Source organism: Lactuca serriola, chromosome 7 (assembly GCF_051521515.1).
Source record: "Lactuca serriola cultivar US96UC23 chromosome 7, Lser_US96UC23_V15, whole genome shotgun sequence".
NCBI classification, from domain to species: Eukaryota; Viridiplantae; Streptophyta; class Magnoliopsida; order Asterales; family Asteraceae; genus Lactuca; species Lactuca serriola.
In genome coordinates this window covers 95796653-95824240 of record NC_136414.1, presented here as the reverse complement: position 1 = coordinate 95824240, position 27588 = coordinate 95796653, and the positions used below count along the sequence as shown (strand labels likewise).

Sequence of the window (27588 nt, the reverse complement as noted above, 5' to 3'; positions counted from 1 at the left end):
GTATTGGTAGATGAACCTAAAAGAGCATGCCATAATGCTAGGAGATGCGCTTAAGGATAATATTGGCAGATGTGCCTAATAGTGAATGTCGTAATCCTGGCAGAGGCGCTTAAAGGATAATGTTGGCAGATGCGCCTTATGTAGCAATGGAAGTTTGTGCTAATTCCTTAGGTCAATCCTTAGGAATGAAAGAATGACGGGTAATTGAATTCCTAGGGTAAAATCCTAAGGTAGATAGTAGGCATGGGTAATTGAGTTGATTGTTTGATGGTTGAATATAATAATTATATCATTGTGGGTTGAAAACCCTATATGCTCACCAGGCTCCCAAGCCTGACCCACTCAGTTTCCTTTGTATCACAGGTATCAATACGAAGACATATTTCACAGAGAGATTTAAAGGAGATATAAATCATTAGTGTAATTGAATGTAAGTTCTGTTTATGCTTATATGTCTGTATCGGAACATGACATCCCGAGGTTTTATTAATAAATGAAAATACATTCTCTTTGAGAAATGTTTTGATAAGTTATTATCATATCTTGTATTGGGAACAAATTCTGCAACTGTTTTCTTTAAAAGATTACTCTGATTTTATAAAACAAAGCATAAACAAATCGGTCTTTTCTGGCCGTGAAAAAGGGGATGTCACAGTTGGTATCAGAGCATTAGTTTAAGCGAACTAGGAATTTGTAGGAAATTTCTAGACTTAAACTTAGAATGCTAAGTAATGATTGTGAGGAGTGTGTCTAAAATATGTTAGGTAGTACACCTAAATTGACACAAGCACTAGTTTATTTTAGGAGTGATGCCTAAAATGATTTTTTGTGCTAAATGTTTTGTGTGATAGCTATATTGATGCTATTATTTGTTCGGATCTATGGTTTGTTGCCGACCGGATTTGGAAACCTTATGTGTTTAGGATTCTAAGCGTATGGCTATGATATTAGAACTAGCATGTAAACGTTTCGGGGTGATAAGGAGATTTATACGTTTATCATAATTAAAGCTTTCTTATCTTAAAATTCTCGCTTGGTACACCGAATGTCTGCTTGGATGTACAAGGGGTCATGGTGAAGACTCATAGAGAAATTGAGTAAATGGAGGAAATGAAGAAGGCTTATGATAGTGGATGACACCTATCAGAAGATATCGTAAGAGTGGTATCTTGCCTTTAGAGTATGTCTTATGAAATAAAAGTACGTTTAGAGGAGTACGGTACGTCTAAAGTACTCCTTTGATTGGCAGGATGATGGAATGATTGGTGAAATTCTTGAAGTTGTCTCATCGTCTGATATTTTCATCACCAATCGAGTTGAAGTAGAGTTGATGATTGAAGATTGAGCAATGAAAAAGTCCTAGTAGAGTCTAGGGAAATTGTTTATGATTACTTGGACACATTCGTATGTGTTAAATTGTTTTGTGATTTTCTTGTATGGTGACTTGGTCGACTGTGGGACAATACTCGGGACGAGTATGAGTAGGTGTGAAAGGTAGTAGATGCATATACTACCGGAAGCACATGACTTGCACTTGGATCAGGGAAAGTCACAAGGTTACCAAGAAGCTAGTGATTGATTCCATTTTATTCTGGTATGTCATTACCATTGTTTCGGTAATGACTAGTAAGATGGTTCTTGTTCCGACCCTAGTGGTCATGTTTAAATTTGAGTTCGACTACGAGGAGTATGTTACGTGGTCTGGAGGACCAAGTTAGATGTAACATCTGACTTAAGTCAGAAGGTTGAAGTTAATGCGATTGATAGTGTCGCGCTCATTGTTAAAAGAAGTTTGTAGGTAGAAATGCTACATGCTGAAATGTGATTATATCACATTAGAATATGAAGGAAGGTATATTCTATTCTGGAATTTAACTTTATTAAAGATCGAGTCTAAGCGTCGCATCGTGCGATGAGAGGTCAATAGAGCACGACCCATCGATTTGTTACAATAGATAAATGAAAGTAATTATCTTGAGAAGAAGAAGGAGTCCACAATAAGGATTTATTTGGTAACTTGAAGGTTACGATTGAAAGTACAACATAGTACGATAAGCAGATGCAAGATTGGGCATCTTCTGCGGTCAAGAAAGCCGTAGAGTTAAATACTCATTCGAGGAAACATAGAATTTACGGTTAGTACCTAGGATGAAGAGATAGCGTATGGAATCATTATACAAGTTCTATTTTCGTTGATGATTTCGGGACGTAATCATCCTAAGGGGGAGATAATTGTAACGCCCATAGATCAGGGCTAGTCAATTTAGAGACGTTAAGCGTCAAAAATGACTTTTTTATGGAAGATTATTTTGAAGGAATAATCTTGACTAAGTTGTAGTATATGTTACAAGGATTCCGTACATATAAAGAACGCCGAAATCCGAGTTATAACGAAGAAGTTATGACCTGTCGAAGTTTCGCGACAGAACCGGCACGACACAGCGCGACGTAAAAAGTGAATTTATGTTAGAGCGATATTTAGCCTTAGCAATCTAAATGAAAGTCGTAGAATACGTTAAACCATGAGCGTGCATAAAAAGAACGCCCAAATCTGACTTCGTATGAGGAAGTTATGATTTTTCGAAGTTTCAACTTAGCAGTATGCAGCCCGAATGCTCGATTTGAGACCGAGCAGTTTTTAGCCGAAACAATTTAAATGAGAATTGAATATCTCATTAATTGTAGTAAAACGATAAAAAGATAGGCAAAAACGGACGTCGGATGAAGAAGTTATGATTTTATAACGGAGTTTTCCTGTCCCGGCCTACTAAAAATAAATAATAAAAATAAATTCAAAATTAGCCGACGGAGTCTAAACGAAAGTTGTAGATCGTAGTCTCACCTACGCGTGGATATAAAGAACGTCGAAAACGGAGTTCGTATGAGAAATATATGAATCTTTGAAGTTTATTTAATAATTTCGATATTTAATTTAAATAAAAATTGGCCGATATTATCCATGGGGGGAGTCAGCGACCTTATCGTCGTTACGCCCCGCGTAAATCGGGTTTCAGCCCCCTATAAAAGGAAGTCGAGTGCAGCCGATTCAGTTGCTCATTTCTTCCCGTTTTCTCGCGTTTTTGAATCGTTTTTCGTGCAAGAAACATCCCGAAGCCCCGGTATCAATCCCGAGCCCCGAAGCAAGTCCCGAGGCCCCGGAGATCCCGAGAACTGCGATTCCCGAGCCGAAGCTCTGCCCACGAGGAGTCCGGTTTTTGTAAAGATCTTCCAAATCTGCCGAAGAATACTACTTCTACAAGTCGTAGTGTTGTCCGATCATCTTCTAATCAAGTGAGTGTGTAGTCACTTTCTTCTAACACATAAATATTAAGTATTTGCTATGAAACACATGCTACGTGTATAATTTTTTGTTGTTTATTTGAGATGATTGTGGAATAGGTGAATTATATAAGCTTTAATGAGTTAAACTATATATATATATATATATATGTGTGTGTGTGTGTGTGTGTGTGTGTGTGTGTTTTGTATCTAAAAATATGTTGGGTAGAACATGAGTAGATGAGGTTGTTGGTAAGTGATAAAATATGGGTTGGACCATGAGATAAAAGAATAAAGAGATAAACTTGTTTTAGATCTGGATGTATGGATCAGATCAAAAGGTTAGTTTTAGATCCGAGAGTATGGATCAGGTCAAAAGATTAGTTTTAGATCCGAGAGTAGGGATCAGATCAGGAGGTTAGTTTTAGATCCGGGAGTACGGATTATATATTTTTGAATTACGTGTTCATTCGATAAGGTATCATGTGTATAGTCCCTTTCATAAACACGAGTATAATATAAGTGTTGTTTGAATGTATTAAGTATATGTTTGGGTGAGTGTGTGGTTACTTTCTTCTAACACATAAATATGAAGTATTTGTTATAAAATACGTGCTATGTGTTTATATATTGTTGTTTATTTGAGATGAGTGTGGGATGGATGTTTTATATAGTTTTTAAATGAGTTAAACTATATATGTATTTTATATCTACAAATATGTTGGGTAGAACATTGGTAGATGAGATAGTTGGTATGTGATAAAATGATGAGGTATGAAAGATGATTAAGCATAGTATTGGTAGATGCACCAATTAGAGAATGTCATAATGCTAGCAGATGCGCTTAAGCATAGTATTGGTAGATGTACCAAATAGAGAATGACATAATGCTAGCAGATGCGCTTAAGCATAGTATTGGTAGATGCACCAAATAGAGAATGTCATAATGCTAGCAGATGCGCTTCAGCATAGTATTGGGAGATGCACCAAATAGAGAGTGACATAATACTAGTAGATGCACTTAAGCATAATATTGGTAGATGAACCTAAAAGAGCATGCCATAATGCTAGCAGATGCGCTTAAGGATAATATTGGCGGGTGTGCCTAATAGTGAATGTCGTAATCCTGGCAGAGGCGCTTAAAGGATAATATTGGCAGATGCGCCTTATGTAGCAATGGAAGTTTGTGCTAATTCCTTAGGTCAATCCTTAGGAATGAAAGAATGACGGGTAGTTGAATTCCTAGGGTAAAATCCTAAGGAAGATAGTAGGCATGGGTAATTGAGTTGATTGTTTGATGGTTGAATATAATAATTATATTATTGTGGGTTGAAAACCCTATATGCTCACCAGGCTCCCAAGCCTGACCCACTCAGTTTCCTTTGTATCACAGGTATCAATACGAAGACATATTTCATAGAGAGATTTAAAGGAGATATAAATCATTAGTGTAATTGAATGTAAGTTCTGTTTATGCTTATATGTCTGTATCAGAACATGACATCCCGAGGTTTTATTAATAAATGAAAATACATTCTCTTTGAGAAATGTTTTGATAAGTTATTATCATATCTTGTATTGGGAACAAATTCCGCAACTGTTTTCTTTAAAAGATTACTCTGATTTTATAAAACAAAGCATAAACAAATCGGTCTTTTCTGGCCGTGAAAAAGGGGATGTCACAACTTCTTCTCCTAATAAACTAATAAGTTCGTTTTGCATATTATGTCCAAGATAATGATTATGGATTTCTTTGTCACTAATTCTCCTAATATGTTCTCGCATAATAAGATCAAATTCAGCAATCATTTCAATTATAGTTAAAAAATTACCATTATTTTCTTCATAAATTTTTTCATTTGTTCCACGAAATGCTAAATTACTTTTTCCTAAAGTTTTTACTACAACAATGATTCTTATTAACACATTTCTCCAATGTTCTTTTTCTTTATTTATTTGTTCTTGGATTTTTTTTGTCAATTGTTTTATTATTTGTTAATCTAGTTTGTAAGTCAATCCATGACCTCATATTAAGAATGTGCCCGTTACTTGCTTCATGTCTTTTTAGTATACTAGAAATATTATTCCAATCATTGTTACATTTATGTGCTAATGAACATGTAGATGTATTCACATTAAATAGTTTACAAAAAAAACAAAAAACTTTATCTACATCTATGGAATAAACCAACCATGTTCGTTCGTATTTTTCACCATTTGGTATATTTTGCATATAAAGAGATATATTAAAGCTTCTTAAAATGTTGATATTTTGGAAATTTAAAATCATAAATTTTAATAGGACCTTTTTCTACAATTAAATCTCTTAAATTAGTACTAATATTATTCCATCTACTTGGATCATATATGTTTAAAGGCGTGTTATTATTTTCACTATTAGTTTGTTCGTTATCAATTTCAATATTGGTTTGTTCGATATCATTTTCACTATTAGTTTGTTCGTTATCAATTTCAATATTGGGTTGTTCGTTATCATTTTCACTGTTAGTTTGTTCGTTATTAATTTCAATATTAGTTTGTTCATTATTATTTTCATTATTAGTTTGTTCGTTATCAATTTCAATATTAGTTTGTTCAATATTATTATCAACATTAGCTTGTTCTGGTTCATTATCAACATTAATTTGTTCTTGTTCACTATCAACATTTTTGTTTGTAGTTGAATATTTTAAAAACGAACCTTTTTGTTTATCTATAAAAGCTTATTCTTGCATTTTTCGTTTCCTTTTTGAAGCACCTAATTCATATTTTCTCTTTGACATGTTTATTAATTATTTGATTAATAATAACTATACGTATAGAAGATAAGGATTAGGATTATACCGCCCTTAAGATAATGGAAAGCTCAAAAACAATTGAATTTGCCAATCTGGAATCAGTGAACAATGGAATCTGCCGATCTGAAATAAAAAAAATCATAAAATTGAAAAGATTAACAAATTTGATCATTCATGCCATTTGGAAAAAGCCAAAAACAATTAGAATACAAATTACATAACTTAATAATAAAACATTGTTTTTAATTAGAAGACATTATATAACTTGATGTCAAACAAGAATCTCATAAAAAGCAAAACAAAATTATGATGCCAAACCACATAATTCAAATCAAATATCGTATGTTTGATAAAAAAAGCTTGTTCTATCATTCTATACTATGAGTATATTCCATCAAAATTCAGTTTTGTAGTATTGATGAAGACTTTTCTAGATATTGGAGTTTGGGGTCAATCAATCAAACCAAGAGCCAAAAAGCATCAACCTTTTTGAATAATGATTCACCAAACAAAAAAATTTGAAGCAGTCGGACAAAACTTATTGGCTAGGCGACATCTACTCCATTAATGATTAATCAATAATTAGCAATATAGATTGAGATTTTTAGAACACTGGTTTGAGTGGTTTGAGCTAATCATCGGCTATTAACATTTAACTAATAACCACATAACACATTACCCCAAATCCCTAATGGGCAATTATATAATCTGATAATCAGACAATAGGAAAATCAAAAATCAAAAGGGAAAATACAAGCACATTACCGTTTCAATTCAATACCAATAGTCACAGAATAGCTGATTTTGATATAGAGTTTTGAGCGATCAGCGAGGGAGAATCCGAACAGCAGGTCAACGACTCAATGCTCAATGGCGATTGAAATCATTCAATCGATAGGCTGTGGAATCGATTGACAATTAGAAGAATTGATTGACGATTGGAGAAGAATCGATGATTAGAGAAGAAGGATAGAATCGAGTCCGATAATGGAGAAAAGAAGGGGGAGTTGAATCATTTCTCACAACGTGATTATAGTTGATTAGTTCGCAGGCGTGGTTTTTTTTTTTTTTTTTTTTTTTTTTTTTTTTTTTTTTTTTGAGGAATGGGTAGTATCGACTGTGAATACATGAGAGAAACTGGACTTGAAAATGGGGCCCCTTACAATTTGGGGCCCTAAGCCCTACCTTTACAAACATAAACTTAAGGCCGGCCCTGGGTAGTATAGGCCTCTACTACTATTCACACCTACTCATCTTTGTCCCAAGTATTGTCTCACAGTTTTCCAAGTCACTATTCAAAATCACAGAACAACTTATCACACATGAATGTGTTCAAACAATTACATACAACAATTTCTCCTAGACTCAACTAGGGTTTTCACGTTTCTATCAAACATATCTTGGATTACTTATACTCGTCTTCTAAGATTTTTCTCATGCATATGCTTGATCTAGCATATTCTAATACCTTTTCATAGGTTGATAGAATTTTACTTCCAATTCTTCATATAAATTCTTTCTCGGGTAGTGTCTACTCTACAAGACATACTACACCCAAAATTTACTCTAGCAGTGTAGAGACAAATGGTTTTCAATTACTACATCATTTTTTAATTTATGTAATTCACCATGCACATTTGTTCATTTCATTATCCTTCCATGACATCGTTATTCTTGTATTTGAGTAAGTCTTCTTCTCATGGTTGTATGTTTTAAATCTACTTTATAGGAGTTTATCTTAAGAAGTCTGCATTATAGCTTCATCTCATTAGGTTCTACTAGCTTCAACTTGGTTCTCTATGATTCCTGACTACAACATCTCTTCTCATACAATACTATGAGTGTATTGCTTCTTCAACTAAGCATTCTACCTTACTTAAACAAGTAAGTTGCTTAACCTTTTACCACTAAATGAATCAATTCACCATCCTAATTTTGTATGTTAAAGTTGACTTAACACACTATGGAACTTCCATAAGGATGTGATAGAAGTCAATCCTCACTCAGTATAAATAAATACTTAGTCTGAACATCCTGTATAGGGTTACTACTTGAACTACTTACTACATCACAAAGTCTTGGCCTATTGAGTCTGAAAACTTCATTAGCCTTTCTTTTATATCTTCATTTAATTCTTCTAAATCTTGCACAACATTAATTGTGATACTGCCGAAGTACTGATCACCATCTTCGGTTCTTTCGACTCTATTAAACAATCACTTCTTCAATCTGTACATCGGTGGAACAACTTCATGGATTGCACCAACACATTTATCTCTCCCAAATGTGTTTCAAATGCACATCATTCTTCCAAAGATGTTATTATATCATTAAACATACTTTGAAGGTACAATACCACTCTATAGGTATTAATACACTATTTACGATAACACTTCATAAATATTATTTTACGATATCCTTCGATCGTTTATCAACAAACTTATCGATGTCGACTATAATAAGTCTCTTTATCACTTCAAAAAGTTTTCACGTAAATTCTATTACGGAAATTCTTAGAATCCTGAACATAAAAAATTTTCTTTTCAAAACCAAGGTCGGCAACAGACCTTAAACTTTCTCAAATAATAGCAATTATAGATAAGCACTCTAAGGCATGCTACATTCATTTTGCACATATTATAATATAAGGCATATCTCCTCTTAATAATCTAGTGCTTGTCCTCATTAGGTATTCAACCTAAAGTATACTAGATAAATATCGTATCATCTTCACTTAATAATTCTTGTTTAAGTTTAGAAATTCTCAAAATTCCTAGTTCACTTAAACTAATTCTCTGAAAATTTTGAAGTAAATTAATATCTTAGAATACTAGGGTTTATCACTACCCAATACCCCACTTAAGTATTTCCTATGGTTTGTATCCATATGTTCCTAATGAATCCGTTCATATATTGAACTTCCAACAGTTTAAGTCTAAATATCAATCCATGGTATTTAGTTCACTTCAACTATTGCTCTGATACCATGATTGAAAGAGCCTAACTTTCGTGTTTCTAAAAGACTCAAACTTTCATACTTCACAATATTGTTACTCCGAAACATGCTACATGCATATTCATAAAATAATATTTTACATTGATAGTTTGATTACAAAAAAATTGGATACAAACCGACTATTACAAAGTGTTATATATTACATAACTTCCCAGGATATTGTACTTTATACAAACGTAACTGAAGTACAAAGTACTATTACAAACTATTCTAAATCTTCCAACAGTATACGATCATACTGATTACTTATCTCCTACAATTGTTAAACATTGATAGGGTAAGCGGTGACGCTTAGTGAGTTCAATAATAGATACAATATAACGTTATGCCATATATATATATATATATATATATATATATATATATATATATATATATATATATATACTTCAATAAGGAAGAAGCAAAGAGAAACAAGGAACAACAAAGGGATATGTGAATCATGTGTTAAGCTTTCCATATCAATCAATGACTTGATTCAAAGATATACAATCAATGAGACATAACAATTTCCATACTTGATTTACATTAATAAAGTTTCGGCCCAAATGGCACAGAAGACATAAGATTTCTGATCAACACCTTGGTAGATTTCAAGCTTATAGCCATGTCTAACAATTTGCCAATGCCATAGAATAGAAGTCATTCTCTTACGGAGACATGCTCTACATGGCAAGGGGCTACGTACCAGTACCAATGTGAATCTAAGTCCTTTCACTGATCACATGGTTAAAGGTATTGCTTTTGCTACAAAAATAGCGAATAAAAATAACACGGGAAAATAACCCGGAGTAATAACACTGAAAAACACATAGCACATATAACACATAATATACAATTGTTCCTATATATTGAACTCACCTTGAAATAACCGGGGGTTAAAATAGTAATTTGTGCAACACTTCGTTACTATAAATAGCTTTCTTTTATAAAAACAAGAGATATATTGAAAATTGTGCTTTGCAAAGGTTGGGCCTCCCTTTTATAGGGTGACGTCCGAAGGTCGGCCGAGAAGAGGCGGTGCCAGCGAGGGGCTCGGATGCGACACGCGTCGCACATGCGAAGGCAGCAGGTGGCAGGTGCAAGCTTCGGACACGCAAGGAGGCAGGTGGCACAGCAGCGAGGCTCGGACGCAACACACATCGCACCTCGGACGCAACATGTCTTGGTGACGTAGCTGCTTCGTGCGAGGTGACGTGGCTGCTTCGTGCGAGGTGACGTGGCCGATACTATTCATGCGGAAATTCTCGGAAAATGTGCCCCAAACTTCTAAAATCCATAACTTTCGCATACAAGCTCCATTTTTGACGTTCTTTATATGCACGCGTAGGCGGGAATATATTCTAAAACTTTCGTTTAGACTCCGTTGGCTAATTTTGAATTTATTTTTAATATTATTATTTTTAACAGACCGGGACAGGAAAATCCGTTAAAAATTCATAACTTCTTCATCCGACGTCCGTTTTCGTCAGACTTTTTACCGTTGTACTACTATTGACGAGATCTTCAATTCTCGTTTAGGTTGTGTCGGCTAAAAATCACTCGATATAAAATTCGAGTTTTTAGCTATGTACTGCTAAGCTAAAACTTAGAAAAATCATAACTTCCTCATACAAAGTCAGATTTTGGCATTCTTTTTATCGAACTTCTCGGTTTTACGAATACTACGACTTTCATTAAATTATTAAGTCTAAAAAGTACTTTATCAAAAACTCACTTTTTACATCATTCGGCGCCGTGCCAGTTTTGTCGCGGATCTTCGATTGGTCATAACTTCTTCGTTATAACTCGGATTTCGACGAGGTTTTCGCCTACAAGTTTCTAACAAGATTATTTACAAATTTCAATAATAAAATTTTACTTATTTCAAATTTTATATTTTCGCTAAATTTCACTATTTGACTTTTAATTGGAATCTCATGAGACTTCCAATATTTTCTGAGTAATTCTAAGGGATAATGTCATAAAAAGCCTTAAGTTTGGCAGAAAATGTCGGTTTTACCCTTCGACAGGTTTTTGGTTCGTTTATACCGCAAATTTGTCATTTTTTTGTTGGTTTTGTCCTTGTTACCTGCAATAGCAGGTTTCCAGGTTATTATGAATTATTTTTTTGCGACAAAAACCCTTAAGTTTATAAATATTTTGTAAAAAAACCCTTAAGATTATAAACATATAAAATATTAATATATATTCAAAATTTGATAAAACTAAATAGTTTTCTACCGAAACATATTTTTAGCCTTACATACGGTAACTTTTATATTTGTTTGATATAAACTTTTTATATTGAAATTTAAAAAAAGTTACCTAGTTTTAACAAAATTTGAATATATTTCTTAGTTAATACTTCAACTTTTCAAAACAAAATTAAAAAACATTTGTTAGTTAATAATTAATTATGCTAAAATAGTTAATATGAATAATATGGTATCAAGTACATTCAATTACTTTTTTTAAAAGGTAAATATATTTTATATGTTTAAAAGGTTTGTATTTCAGAAATACTAACATATAATATATTTTATATGTTTAAATACATAATAATATTATCATACTCTTTTTATAAAAATATCATAAACATTTTAAACATCAAAAATAAATATAAACATTTTAAACATATAAAATATAAATATATTTGTCTAATTTATTATAGACAAAATTGCAAAAATGGTCCCTGTGGTATGCAAAATTTTGGGGTTTTAGTCAAAACATTGACTTTTTTGGTTTCGTAGTCCTTTTGGAGTTGTTTGTATGTGAAAATGGTCCCTCCGAAAATTGAAATGACTATAATACCCTTGGGGTATTTATTTTTCATTTTTCTTACATTTTTTTTAAAATTTAATATTTATTTATTTTAACAATTAAAAAAATAATAGAGGACCCACCTCTCTCTCTCTCTCTCTCTCTCTCTATAACCTAACCCAACCCAGACCACTTCATCTTCAAGATTTTATCCCCCAAATCCATCGTCGACATCCCCAGTCGATCTCATAAACATTGAAACTCACCTTCGATGAAAGTATCTGATACTGTTGCATGCCTTGGCCCCTAAATTGATGTGCTATTCTTTATACATGGCTTGGGGTTTTCAAGATACCTTAAAATTCTCCATCGCTGCACAAATGGAGTTTAGATCAAGATTTAATGCGCAGCTGAAGCAAAGTCAAGTCCAAGCTAATCTTCAATGGCGATGTGATAAGAAAAGGGCTTCAATTAAATGACGTGTTCAGGCCCAGATTGTGGATTCCACTCTAAAACATGCAACTACTTCCAGTAAGTTTTTTGCTCTTTCTTTGAAGATTTTTTCTGTGGAGCAAAATTGAATCTCATGAACCCCCCCCTCCCTGAAGAATATTGCGATCGCTGCTGCCTTTCCCCCTTTCATCCTCCATTTCTTCTTCGTTCCTTGGCCTGAACCCACCACCGAAGTGGGTGTTTCCCCGGAGCAAACATTGAAGGCGGCAACCTCTTCTTTGAGGACTTTAGTCAAACACTTGGTCTGCCACAATGAAAACTGTTGGATTAGTGTCTAAGTCCATAACTATTTTGGTATGTACTTGACCCGATGGTGCATGGTCCTTTTGGGTTGCCTTCACCAAAGCAACTTGATTGGAGAAATAAATAAAGAGAGAGAGGTTATTACGATTTATTAATATGTTATAAGAATAATATATTAAAGGAGAAATCATATTTGTTTAATTAATATTGGTCAATAATTAATTAAGAATTAATTTTGTGATCAAGTGTAATTAATTAAACTAGAGGGGCTGAATTGTAATTATGTGATAGTTACAAAATAAGGCAAGGATTATCTTATATATATGGTGAACGAATTTGAGGTGTAAATCCCTTAGAATTCGACTAGGATAAGGGTTTCTAAGACTTATCTTATGGTTGCTTGGTGGACAAGCAACTAGATAAGGATAAGGACTAAAACCTTAATCTTTACACCTATATAAACCCCCTAGGGCTTAGGAATTCGTCTAACCCTTCCCAAGAGGTCCTAAGGACGAATTCTAACCTCCCTCCTCTCTCTTTATACCTTCTCCACTTGCTTATGGTGTTTGTGAGCCATTAAAGGAGTGACACTTGTGACTCTAAGCCTTCCAAAGTCAATTCAAGGAGGAATTGGGATTGTTATTGCTACATAACAATCAAGGTAACATCTTAAACCTAAGTATATGTTAATATCAATTTCCATATGCTAGAATTAGGGTTTATAGTCTTGGATTCAAAGCATGTACAATAGAGAAACCTAGATCTAAGCATTAGGGTTTGTATGAGCACATAGGATGTCTTATGACCAAAACCCATCAGTGGTATCAGAGACATGATTGGTTTCTATTGTATTGATGCTTGATGTAACTGAAAATCGTGTTTTGGCCTCACTGTTCGACCTGACTCAGCGAGTCAGCCCTACTCGGCGAGTTCCATAGGGTGACTCGGCGAGTCGGTGCGTCAGACAGTGCTTATCTCGGGATTTCTTGCTGTTTTTTGCATTGGGATAATTACCTTATCATGTTAGATTAATATTAATCTGATTATACGATATATTTGACTATATTTTTTAATCAAATTGAAGATATTTATCAATTAATAATATAATTGTTTCCTTATAAGATAATTGATTAATTATTTTTAAGTAAATTGATAAATTATTTTGCAAGAAATCATCAAATATGGATAATTATGTGATTAAATGTTAATTTGAATTATTTGTTATTTGATCCTTGTTGTTGTGAAAAGTTTCATATTCGGCCCTTTAGGTTTTATAGTTTAAATTTGAACCCCAAAAGTTTTGTTGTTTTGAAATTTAAATAGTTGAAACCCTAATGTTTTGAAAAAGGTTTCAAAACATGCCCTCAAGTTTTGGAATTTAAATTTTGATTAAATAGTTTAATTTTGATGCATAATTAAAATCTAAACCCTAATGTGTTGAAATGTTTCAAAACTTGCCCTCAAGTTTTGGAAATTAAAAGTTGATTAAAAGTTTAATTAGGAATGTTAAATTCTAAAATTCTAGTATTGTTTTAAAAAAGTTCACATCACACCCTTATGGTTTTATTAATTAATTAAGGTGTATAATTAAAAGAGGTTTAGTAAATCCATAAAAGTTTAGGTTTACAATTTAATTGAATTAAAAGTATAATTGTTAAATTGGACCACCTAGTATTTTGAAAGTATAAAATACACCCTATACTATATATAACATTAAAAGTCTAACATTATATATATGTATGAGTAAAAGTCAGTCTTACCGTTAGTAGGCCTCATTCTCGAAGCTGGTCTATAAGGGGTGTTTAAGGAAATTGCCTATAAAATGGCGATTGAATGGGTATCCACTCTTACCCACCGCACTCTTGACTAGTGGAGGGTCGTTAGCCGAACGGGTAGGATAGGACGAAACCTTCCATTATAAGTATAATGAATTATTAAATTAACTAAATGTTTCATAAAATTCCCAATCTTAGTTACTTAGGCAAAAGTGAATTGATGCAATTCCATGAAATTACACTTTGTGCCCTTGCAAAGACGTTAGTGGAGCGTGTGTGGTTTACCGGCACACTAAATGAGTCTAAGCAAAGGTAGCAAAGGGTGACTCAATGTTTGTCATAGTTCGGTGGAGCGTGTGTGGTTTACCGGCACATCAAATAGGTGACTATAACATGTGAGGGCACCATGTAGTTTGCATGGTTATTCACACCCGCTTTGTGATCCTCGGCATCCCAGTCACAAACAAGAGGGGCATATCGAGATTTAAACATGCCATTGAAAGTTCAATGAATCTCAAAGGATCTAGGAGTTTTCATAGATTTAAAACTTAAATTTCTTTTTTGTTTTTCATGGTGGAAATTAGTGAATCGTCATTCACTTACCTTCAAATATTCTGCAATTAGGGTTACGGCATCCCTCTCCCGAGTTGTAGAATATTGTGTTGGATCCTAGCCTTAGTATTTCATTTGGGTGATTTACCAAGGACTCAATCTATCAACTAACTTGAATTCATTTTTCTCCCGTTTTGTAGATGTCAAAGTTCGACAACTATGGTCTTCTCAAATCCCGTGGAACAAGCATTCTACATGAAGATGATATTCCACGATTCGATCGAGGAACAAGAGATCATGCTTCACTTCCTCCTCCTCCTCCAATTATTCTCCCTAACCCACAAGTTCAAAGGCTTGAAAAGTTCAAGATCACTCAAGCCCTTTTGGCAAGTAAACATAAAGAAGGAAAGTTCGTGTGTGCACACGTCCTAGGGATGAAGTCACACATTGATAGGTTAAGGATGTTGGGATCCGTTGTCTGTGAGGAAATGGCTGCTGATTGGGTTCTTCAGTCACTTCCCAACTCATATAGTGAGTTCGTAAGAGAGTACTATATGATGAACTACGACGTGACCCTTATAGATCTCACCTATATGCTTATTGCTGCTGAATCGGCAATGATTTGGCGCAATAGGAAAGCAAAGTTGATTGGTGAATCTGCCTTCGAGACCTCTATGGATATAGACAATCGCAACGAAAGACATGCTATGATCGAAAAGTTTATCATAAGAGAAAGGCGATGTCTGAAGTAGTTCCATGTCCTGTTCCAAAAGATTCAATTTGCTTTTATTGCCAAGAGAAGGGGCATTGGAGACGAAGCTGCCCCATTTACCTAAGAGATCTAAGAGATGGGAGAGTCGAAATGTATGGCTCTAATATAGGTAAAATCCATTTACTAACTCTTTTAAGCTTCTATTCTAGATTCTTAATACATAATGTAATAAGATTACAATTGATGTTTTGTAGGATCATAGAAAAGAAAGGGAGCTTAAGAGAAGAAGTGAGCAAAATCTAACCGTAAAGGAATGGATTTTGATCGCATTTCTCGAAGATTAGATTCTTGAGCTACTTCTTAGAGTTAGAATTAGATTGCTAAGAAAGATGTATTAGCATAAGTTTTTCAATGAGTTGCATTGTAAGGACAAAATTTTTCCGCAATAAAATAAATTTTGATTCTAAATGTTATTTATTTATCCTTATAATGGCGTGTATGAAAAATTGATGTTAAAATGTTTCTATTATTAGCAATAATGGATTTGGTTCTTATTATGTTATTTATGGAAAGTCGAGAATTTACCAAATAGGGAGAGTTTCTCATCGCCCAAGTTTCAATTGGACAGAAACTTGGAATCATGCATCTTGGTTGCACGATAAAAAAGAAATTTCATATTTGAAAATTAGACTAATTCATTGACAAAGTGTCAAGTGAAGGACTTGGAGATCAAATACACAAAGTTGCGTGTTGATCAAGTCCACCATAAGAGTAACAAAGACATTCGTCATGATTTACTAAAGGTTTAGTAAATATGATTATGCTTATAAGATTAAGTGTAATTCTGAATTGATTGAAAATGTTTAAATCAATAGCAGAACAAATAAGAAGAATCAAGTAGGCAGAAAGATAAAAGTTTCTCCATTCTAAGAAGAAGGGAGAGTACCTTTTATGCTTTATGATAAGTCTTAATGATTAAGAACCATGTCTTAATTGATCCTCTAAGTAAGTCTTAGTACAATTGTATGTTTAAGAAGAGGAATCAAGGATTGAAGAAATGGTTAAATCAAGAAGTCTATCATACTTCGTTCCAATAACAAGTCTTAAAGTTAAGATTGTGGCAATGAGTGAAAAGTATTAAAGGTTTATAACATTCATAAAATGTGGAAAGTTGTGATGTCTTGAATAAGACAAAGACCAACTTGGACCAATTTATGAAGTGTTATGATAAAAGCTACACTAACTCTTGAATATTTGTTTGTCAAGAAATGGTTATTGACAAAAGAATCTTATATGTCAAGGAGTCATTGGGAGTCTTAATGGTCTTGAAAGGTTTCAAGAACAAATCAAATAAACCTTATCGATCATCACTAGCACACGAGTTGAGGTTTACAACCTATCGTGATGACATTATTTTGTTTCTGTGCAAATCCAATCAAGTTAATTATGCATGTGAGTTCTATGAGTTCTCATTTTTAACGCATAAAAGGCAAAGCACCTTAATCAATGAAAGGTACATTGATAGGAAAGGGTGAGCTGCTTAACTACTTGGAAGACATGGTGGGCAGCTGTGCTACCATAAGGCAAGAAATCAAGACTAAGAAAGTTCGGTCCATATGAGTTTGAATTTGTCGTAAACTTTGGTTTTAACAAATTCACATGGATAGGAACACATACACCGTTTAAATCTAAGTGTCATAAGATTTCCTCCTTCATGAAAATGATTGTGAGGAAATGCTTTCACTAAGAAAGATTTTAAGAAGATAGTGATTGTAAAATTTCATTCTCAAATTTGATTATGGTTACGGTATCCCTTTCCATAATTTGAATTGTGAGGTTTGGCAATTAGTCTTAATTGTTTAGACACACATATGAACTATCTAAGGCAAAGGTGTATAAGTTCAAGAAGGCTTGATAAAAGATTATCAAAGCACTAAGTATTAGAAACATGAACTTAAAAAATTCAATAAGTATTGATTTTTGAAAGTCAAGATGTTTATGAATACATGTCGAAGCTAGTAGGAGCATAAGTGTTATGTTTTTTAATAATCATCATGATAGTGGGAGCATAAATGTTATGATTGTATGATTATTAAGGCACGTATTGCAAAGTTGGCAATATTAATTATAGAAAACAAGAGTAATATTTTGCAAAGTTGTAAGAGTTGAAAGAGTTGTTTTGCTATAATTAAGGGAGAGAATATTATACTTCATTTCAAATCTAAAGGTTTAGGTTGAGAAATGTTAATAAAATTAGTCAAAGGTACAAAGTGTGTTCTTAAAATTTCGATATTATGACATCCTTCTTCACAATTCGAATTTTGAGAACATACCAAATAAAACATTATGCGTCGTGTCCCATACGCTTCGGGTATAGGATCGATTGCAAATGATTTAATGTTTGACCATTCTAAAATTTTCCAAATGTCGAGCGCATTTAGAGGGAAAAGGGACTAGAATTGGTTTTGACTAAAATAATTAAACAACTATCAAAGGACAATCCAAGTTTGACGAGGATTGGTCGCTTGTGAGTAGTTGGAAGTATAGTATTGGAAAATATGGAAATGTTTCCATATTGGATGGACCATATCGACATCATTACGAATAGATAAGATTCTATTAAGAATGAGTTGTCATAAGGAACATATGGAAGTGTGTCCATATTGGGAATTGAATATTAAAAAATCTATGACTAGATTAGAAACTTTTATGCAAAAGGATGTTCAAAGGAATGTACTTTGAGAGAGAGACATCATATCTAAGGAATTGTCTTGTAACAATCTCCGATAGAGGACTTTGTAATATCATTGGCAATAGTCTTTGTGACTTTGGTGCAGTGACATTACGAAAGGATCGTTGTATAAAGTGTTAGAATCTAGCATATTCTATAAGTAGCAAGAATTTGATATTCTTACACTTATGAAAAATGGATTTGGAGTTGTGAAAGGAGAAGGATTGGAAATGTGTTCAATGTGATCTATTTCACAAAGTAAGAACCATAGGTAAACATTGTGTGCATGCTAGGAGCATGGGACAAGTGTTGGAATTCAAGTAAGAAGTTGATTAACCGAAACGACAAATAATGAGTAATCGATATGGTGATAAATAAAAGGTGTTTTATTTATACTCAAAGGTTTGAGGCCATATGGGATTAGTATTATTCTTGTGTTTCACTTTGCATGTTTTGACTTCCAGAATAATTGAGTTTATTAAGAATAATCGAATTATTCGAACAGGCCACAGTCGTTCATATGTTGGAAGTAGATATGAATGAAGACTGTCGTGAATTGGTGTGTGGATTGTCTAGAAAAGTATTAGACATAAGCAAATGTTTGCTGCAACGTTCATGAGTGCTTATGAATATGATTTGAGCATTGGATTAAACCCACGCTCACTTGGATCACTCCATGAATCGTATCACGAGTGATTAGTGAGACGATAACATCTTATATTCTTGAAACCGAGATGTGTGAGTTGTAACTTGCGATTCGGTTGCACATTGATAATATGTAAACGCACTAGTAACTTGGTGTTATAAAACATATTGTTGTGTGTGATTCGATGCGTGAGTGCAAGCGAGCATTGTATCAAAGTTTATCCGTTCCTTTTATCCCAAGTAGGATAAAAGCGATATCTTTGCGCCCCTCGATGATTTAGTGATGACAAACGTAAATGCTCGGCCGGGCTAGGGCTAATTTGATTTGTTCAATTAGTCAGTCGTCATAAATCGAGAATCGAGATATAGTACAAAGAGAATGATTTGAAATCATATCTCATATGATATCTAGAATGGAGGAATATATGATCCCTTATCTAAGGACACGCGTATTTGATATGATCAGAGTTGACAGCGGATTTGAAAAGCTACGATTGCAGATCGGGATCCGAAGTCATACACAGAATAGTCATTAGACTTATCCAAGTGGGAGACTGTTGGATTAGTGTCTAAGTCCATAATTATTTTGGTATGTACTTGACCCGATGGTGCATGGTCCTTTTGGGTTGCCTTCACCAAAGCAACTTGATTGGAGAAATAAATAAAGAGAGAGAGAGGTTATTATGATTTATTAATATGTTATAAGAATAATATATTAAAGGAGAAATCATATTTGTTTAATTAATATTGGTCAATAATTAATTAAGAATTAATTTTGTGATCAAGTGTAATTAATTAAATTAGAGGGGCTGAATTGTAATTATGTGATAGTTACAAAATAAGGCAAGGATTATCTTATATATATGGTGAACGAATTTGAGGTGTAAATCCCTTAGAATTCGACTAGGATAAGGGTTTCTAGGACTTATCTTATGGTTGCTTGGTGGACAAGCAACTAGATAAGGATAAGGACTAAAACCTTAATCTTTACACCTATATAAACCCCCTAGGGCTTAGGAATTCGTCTAACCCTTCCCAAGAGGTCCTAAGGACGAATTCTAACCTCCCTCCTCTCTCTTTATACTTTCTCCACTTGCTTATGGTGTTTGTGAGCCATTAGAGGAGTGACACTTGTGACTCTAAGCCTTCCAAAGTCAATTCAAGGAGGAATTAGGATTGTTATTGCTACATAACAATCAAGGTAACATCTTAAACCTAAGTATATGTTAATATCAATTTCCATATGCTAGAATTAGGGTTTTTAGTCTTGGATTCAAAGCATGTACAATAGAGAAACCTGGATCCAAGCATTAGGGTTTGTATGAGCACATAGGATGTCTTATGACCAAAACCCATCAAAAACTCCACCTCTATACAGAAGCAATTCGTAGAGGGATTCCACGCACCCAAACAACTATAAAACATAGGCAATTTAACGGAGAAAAAAACAAAATTAGGATTGTCTTTAATCGCCCAATTGAATTTCGAAGAAGCCATAGAAATCGCACACTGTACTTGAGTTTCTGCAGTCTTCTTAATCGATAATCACTTGTGAAATAGAAATCGAATCTGTCACCCGGCTGTTTCCTTCACCCACTTTAGAAGCCCAGCCAAGAACCTCACCGTTGAATCATTGTTTGATTGAAATCCCCTCTTAAATGGCTCTATACCATGTTGTTGGACTTGGGGAAACGACTGTAGAAGAATTAACATCTGAGAGAGAGAGAGAGAGGTGGGTCCTCTATTATTTTTTTAATTATTAAAATAAATAAATAAATATTAAATTTAAAAAAAATGAAAGAAAAATGAAAAATAAATACCCCAAGGGTATTATAGTCATTTCAATTTTCGAAGGGATCATTTTCACACACAAACCACTCCAAAAGGACTACGAAACCAAAAAAGTCACTGTTTGGACTAAAACCCCAAAATTTTGCATACCATAGGGACCATTTTTGCAATTTTGTCTTCATTAGATAAATATAGTTATTTTTATTAAAAATATGATAGTTTATTATTTCTGAAAGACAAAACTGCAAAAATGGTCCATGTGGTTTCTCATTTTATGTGGTTATGGTCCAGACGTTTGAAAAGTTGCAAATTTGGTCCTTTTCAACAAGCTTTGTTGTGGTTTTGGTCCCTCATCCGTTAAGTTCCTTAAAATGACAATTTTACTCCTGGGGACCATTTTCACAGTTTTGTCTCTTACTATACTATAAGGACCATTTTGCATATATTCTTTTTTATTTTTGATATGTGCATATTTAGTGTGTATTTAGTATAGTTTTTTATTCATATATTAGCTAAATTATCGCATATTATGGACAAAAGGTACTTAAAAGTGTTAAATTATGTTTTTCAGTCCAAAGATGAAGCTCAGAAGCAAAAGGAAGCAAGAGAAGCGGTTAGGAGCTCGAGAGTGGAATGAAGAAGGAAAAACACTAAAAAAAGCTTCTACTCGTCGAGTCAGATAGCTACTCGACGAGTCCGGTCAAGGAATCAGAAGGATAATGACTCGGGATCCCAGATAGTTATCGCAATACGGGGAATGTGAGAGGGACTCGACGAGTCACCAATTGACTCGATGAGTCGGACCGCTTATTTATAGATAATTCCACAGATCGATGAGAAGGAGTTCTGGGACGATTCAGAAGTATCTTGCTACGATTGAGAAGCCTGAAAAAACCTAGAAGACGAAGAAGGAAGCTAGAATTCAATTCCGGAGAGTAATTAAGGCAAAATTTCATCATTCCATTTATTCTTTTGTTTATTCATCATGACTAAGCAATTTGACTTTGATTGTTTGCTGTTATTTACTTTAATGATGAGCTAAACCCTTTAAACTTCTATTTGGGGATACGAAATTGGTAGTATGGTTTGATTCTTGGTAGGATTAATTCTATGTTGGTTAATTTAGTTATTTTAGCTTGCTAAAGAACCTTGTGTGTGAATGATAATTGATTTTCTGTTAATAGGGAGATAATTAATTAGCATGAACATCTATTATTTATCAATCTCATATGCTTAGTGAACACTTTTTGTCATATGTCTAGTGTAGTGAACATGAAACTAGGATTAATAAGAAAATCAAGTAAATTTATGTGCAAGCTTGTGAGATGACCATTAAACAAGAAGTTAATTAAAAGGATAAATTAATTAGCTATTGCAAGTCTAACTTAACCCGAATATTATATCTAGTAAATTTAATTGAAATAGACAACTGGCCATTGTTTAAATTGATTTATTTGCTAAGGATTAATGAAGTGAATACGAAACTAATCAATTGAATCGGTAACTAGCAAAAGAATTAATCCATTGCACTTTTACCTTGAAATCAACCATAGGATCAATTAAGTTGAACTAAATAGAAGTACTTCTCCGTTATTGAATCTAGTCAAAGTCTTTATTTTCTAGCTTAAATTAGTAATAATTAGTAAGTTTCTAGTCTTGTAAAACTAGAGAACAACCCCTGCTTTTTAATTAACTCAGATTAAATTAATTTTTAGTTTAATTTGTCGTTCCCTGTGTTCGATACCCTGCTTATTTAGATATACCACAATTGATAGGTTCACTGCCTTTTGTGTGTTATTTGATAATTAAAAGTAGGTTTAAAACTAGTGGGTTTTACACACATAAAGTTTTTGGCGCCGTTGCCGGGGAACGGTTCTAAAATTAATATTAAAATCTAGTTTAATCGATCCTTTGTGTGGGATTTATCTTACACAAAGTTATTTACAAAGCAAATCAGTAAGTAGATTTAGTTTTAATAAATTCCGTTTTTAGAATAACTAGAAAATTTTCTTTTCTGTTTCGGCCTTTAACTCGCCGAGTGCATTCGAGCAGACTCGGCGAGTCCATCGCAGTTTTAGTCCCTATTTATTATTTCGTTTTTATTCCTTTTACGCGTTTCGTTTCTTTTGTTTCATTTTTTTTCCAGCTGTTTCATGACCCGAGGATCGGACACACCTCTAGTACCACCTTTGGAAGACCCGGAATCCGCACTAAAGAGAAGCAAGGGAAAAGCCGTAGGAGAAACCGCAACTTCAAAGAACTCACCACTCAAGAACTTGAAATCCGTTTTCAGCAAGAAGAAAGGCAGAAAATCAGGAGCATCCAGTGCCTCATTAACAATTGAAGAACCAATTCACGAAGATATCGAGTACGAGACCGAGGAAGAAGAAGAGCATATTTCCGAGCACGAAACCGATTCCAAAGAAGAGTTAGCTATCACTATGGCTAACATCGATGAAGTCCCCATGGGGGAGTGGAAGAAAAGGATGCGTGATGACACCGGGCCGGGACTTGTGCAACCCGCATTTCCCGCAACCGCTACGTTTGAACTAAAGGGCCATATTCTCGCTCAACTCAAGGAGATCCCTTTTTACGGGAGAGATCATGAAGACGCTTACAAGCATTTGGACGAAGTAAATGATGTGGCCGATTACTTCAACGTGCCCAATGTGCCTCGCGAGATCCAGCTTCTTCGCATGCTTCCTGTCACATTTAAGGGAGCTGCAAAAGATTGGTTGAAGTCACTCCCTCCCGGATCGGTCACCACATGGGCCAAGATGAAAGAAGAGTTCATTGACCATTTCTGCCCACCTTCCAAGATAGCCAAGCTAAAGAAAGCCATTGCCAACTTCGAGCAACAACCCGGTGAATCTCTTTATGAAGCTTGGGAAAGGTACAAGAGCATACTTAGAAATTGCCCACACCATGATCTTAATAGCCAACAAGAGGTCTCCATCTTTTATGATGGAGTTAATGTCACCACAAGGCAACTACTCGATTCACAAGGCCCGCTCACCCGAAAGCCACCTCTGGAAATAAAGGAATTAATTGAAGAATTCTCTAAGCATTCTAGAGAATACCACAATCCGAGGAATGAAGTGAGTCGTGGAGCAGTAAACTCAGTGAACGATGGCATGGCAGCGGTAATAGCTAAACTCGATAGCCTAGACCGAAGAATGACGAAAATGGATCAAACAATCCATGCTATTAGAGTAGGATGCGAAAATTGTGGCGGCCCCCATCTTACCAAGGATTGTGATCGAGACGAGAATGGAAATAAAAAGGCTCAAATATTCTATTCCAGTGGCGATAGATACGATGAAGACTGGAGGAAACCAAAGAAGGAATGGCTCCCATACGAAGAGTATAAAAAGGCTAAGGAGGAGAAATACAAACAGAGGGAGAGGGGATTCTATCAAAAGGAAGAGCCGGTGACGGAAAAGAAGGCAAATTTAGAAGATATACTCACAAGGTTCATAACCGCGTCCGAGAAAAGACATAATGATCACGATGTAGCAATGCAAGAAACCAGAAACATGTTGAGGAATCAGCAAGCTTCCATTCTCAACATTGAGAAACAGCTGGGACAGCTTGCACATCAAGTGAATGAAAGAAGACCGGGTCAACTTCCGAGCAACACCGAGCCCAATCCAAGAATGGAGAACGTGAGCGTAATAACCTCCAGCGGTGAAGAAAAATTTACAGAAACACTAAGAGTCTCCAAGAAGAAGGCAGAAAAGGAAGAAAAACCAGAACCAGAAAAACCCGACCAGACTCGCCGAGTCACTCTCATGGACTCGACGAGTCTAGTCGGGAATGAAGATACTGCCAGTTTTCTAAAGCCATACAATCCTCCTTTGCCATACCCAACCAGAGCCATGCCTGCAGAAAAAGTTCAAGCCTATAGAACCTTCATGGAGCATGTTAAAGCTTTACAAGTCAATATGCCATTTGTGGAAACAATGCTCCAAACTCCTAAATACTTTAACTTGCTTAAAGGCCTTTTTGCTGCTAGGAAAGATCTGGCTGAAGTCGCGGAGATATTGATGAGTGAGCTGCCTGAGAAGAAGGGTGATCCGGGTAACATAGTAATTCCGTGCCAATTTGGTAATGAAGTTTCTACACGAGCATTGGCTGATTCAGGTGCAAGCATTAATTTGATGTCCTATTCATTCTTTAAGAAGCTGAATTTACCAGCACCAAGGCCGGTAAATATGAGAATCCATTTGGCAAACAAAACAATAATTCATCCACAAGGCATTTGTGAAGATCTTCTTATCAAAGTGGACAAGTTTATTTTTCCAGTAGACTTCGTGGTGGTGGAAATGAAAGAAGACCCCGAAATACCAATTATTTTGGGAAGATCATTCTTAAACACCGCGTGTGCCCTAATTGACATATGTGAGTCTACATTGACATTAAGAGTGGGTGATGAGTCGGTGATGTTTAAAGCTAATCCAGAAGTCAAGCAAGAAGAAGAAAAGAGAGAAGAAATCTCATTTATCCAATTGGATGATGAGTTATTACAAAAAGAGCTTGAAATTTTACTAAAAGAAGACCCAAGTAAGTTCACGCTACACTCTGAAGGAGTTGAAGATGCTAACAAAGACTTGGAGGAGCTAGAAAAGCTACTGGAAGGAGCCAGCTCAGAAAACACTCCAGGATTGATGGAACCCGATCAGACTCGCCGAGTCACCATAATGGACTCGACGAGTCCAGTCGATTTGGATAAAAACTTGACCAAAGCTGATTTGTTTGTTGATACTTCTTCACATACCCTGGGTTCAGTTACTGTTTTTGATTCTTTGGAAGAACAATCGCTAGAAGAAGTAAAGGGAATGGAGGTCCAACACGCCGATGTGGCATGCCTTGATACGATGCCATTTGGAGAAGAGTTGAGCACAAAAGAGGATGAAGACATAAAGGGAAGCAGAGTGGAAGCTGATCACCAATTCACCACTAAACCTAGAGCACGGACCATTATGAAATATGAAGTTATTAAATTTAAAGAGAAAGAGGTTCAAGAGTTGGTGAAAAAGAATGGGTTGAAAAAGAAGAAGAGGAAAAGAGAAGCCCAAACAGCTGAGGATGATACTGAGAAAAGGAGAAGAGACGAATTGAAGAGGGCTTACAAGAAAAAGATTCACGCCTACAAGACCAAGTATAAACCACAAAAAGTGAGGCGTACATTCCCGATGATTGAAGATGACAAAACGTAAATGGGAAGGAGTCTAGCTAATGACTCCTTAAAAAGAAGCGCTTGGCGGGAGGCAACCCGTCGTTAGAGTTTGCTTTCTTTTACTCTTTAGTTTTTTTTAGTTTTTGTTTCGTGTCACAATTTTAATCTTCCAAATCATCGGACATGTCTGCTTGAGAGTGTGCCTAGCTTAAGGGTGGGGTGAAAAGATTTTGAATAAATAACAAAATTTTGAAAATCAGTAATGTTTTACAAGAGACTCGCCGAGTCTGACCCTGACTCGACGAGTATATATTGATTTCAGATAATCTTTGACTGCGCGACTAGACTCGCCGAGTCTGCCCCTGACTCGACGAGTCGGTTTTATTTACAGAAAAAAATAATTTCGAAATTACTTTTACATCTGGTAAATACGGTTTTAACCCTAAAAATTCAGTTTCCACACCACACTCGCCGGGTACCTCTTTCTCAAACTCTCTCTCAAGCATTCAAGTTTTCTTCAAATTTTCTTCCAATTTCTCAAGGTTTAAACTCAAAAGGTAACAACTTTCTTCTTGATTTCTAGAAAGAATGTGATAATAAAATCATCTATACCTGCAATTGCATGAAAAAAACCCGTTTTTGAAAAGTAATGAAATTCTAGGGTTTCGATTTTTCATGAATATTGTTGTTTTGAACGTTTATTTTGGCCTTATTACTTAGTAGGAAGTCCCTGAACAAAACCCTTGACAGAAATTACAGGTTTTATGGTCCAATTTACTGCGACCCGTCGACTGACTCGTGCAGGTTGCGAGACTCGTCGAGTCGGGCATGGACTCGACGAGTCCAGTCGATTTACAAATACAATCCAGTTTTTAATTATATTCTGTGTTTCTGGGTTTTGTTTACATGTTTTGCAGAAATCATGTTCAGAAGAGGACAATCTTCAAGTGGTAGCCAAGGGGAGTTTCCATGGCTAAACTTCCCGCAAATTGAATCCGCTTCAACAATGAGGAAGTGGAAGAAGAAGCTCGCCGACATTAAGAAGAAGGAGGTGTATGTGCCGAACAGAATTGATTGGGAATGGCTGCAAAGTGTTAGATATGAAGAAGAACTAGCTCCTTACCTTTTGAAGGAGTTCCAACATGAAGGCGAGACAATGATCTGCGATGGGTGGAGCCGGGTTTTCCGCATACAAGAGCCGGTCTATTTAGAGCTTTGCTTGGAGTTTTTCTCTACTGTATCTTTTACCGGGGTAGTGGATGTCTTTCACCCAACAAGCTTCAGTTTTTGCCTTGGTGGAGAATTTCGTCAATGCTCGGTAGTGGATCTTGCCTGCCGACTAGGGATTTACGATCAGCCCTTGGTTTCAACAAACATCTTTCAGGCCTTTTTAGCACAAGCACATAGGGAATTTCCCGATGGAGTTACAAGCACAGGTTGGTGGAATACCATTGGAAATAAAGTTTACATCCCGAAGTCTGCACAGGAAGGGAGCATCCGATCCCCAGCTCACCGCAATTCACCGCCTTATTTCCTCCACCATCAACCAAAGGAAAGACGATGACAAGGTCTCCAACCTTGACGTTTTCTACTTATGGAGCATAATAACACC

The 27588-nt window shown here is 35.1% G+C and overlaps 1 non-coding gene across 1 annotated transcript; it reads right to left on the bottom strand.

The window, feature by feature from the left end:
* Window positions 1-23622: 23622 nt before the first annotated feature.
* LOC145065233 (small nucleolar RNA R71) lies at window positions 23623-23729 on the bottom strand. The gene has a single exon (XR_013688378.1). It is a non-coding gene; the product is annotated as a small nucleolar RNA R71 (small nucleolar RNA).
* Window positions 23730-27588: the final 3859 nt, after the last annotated feature.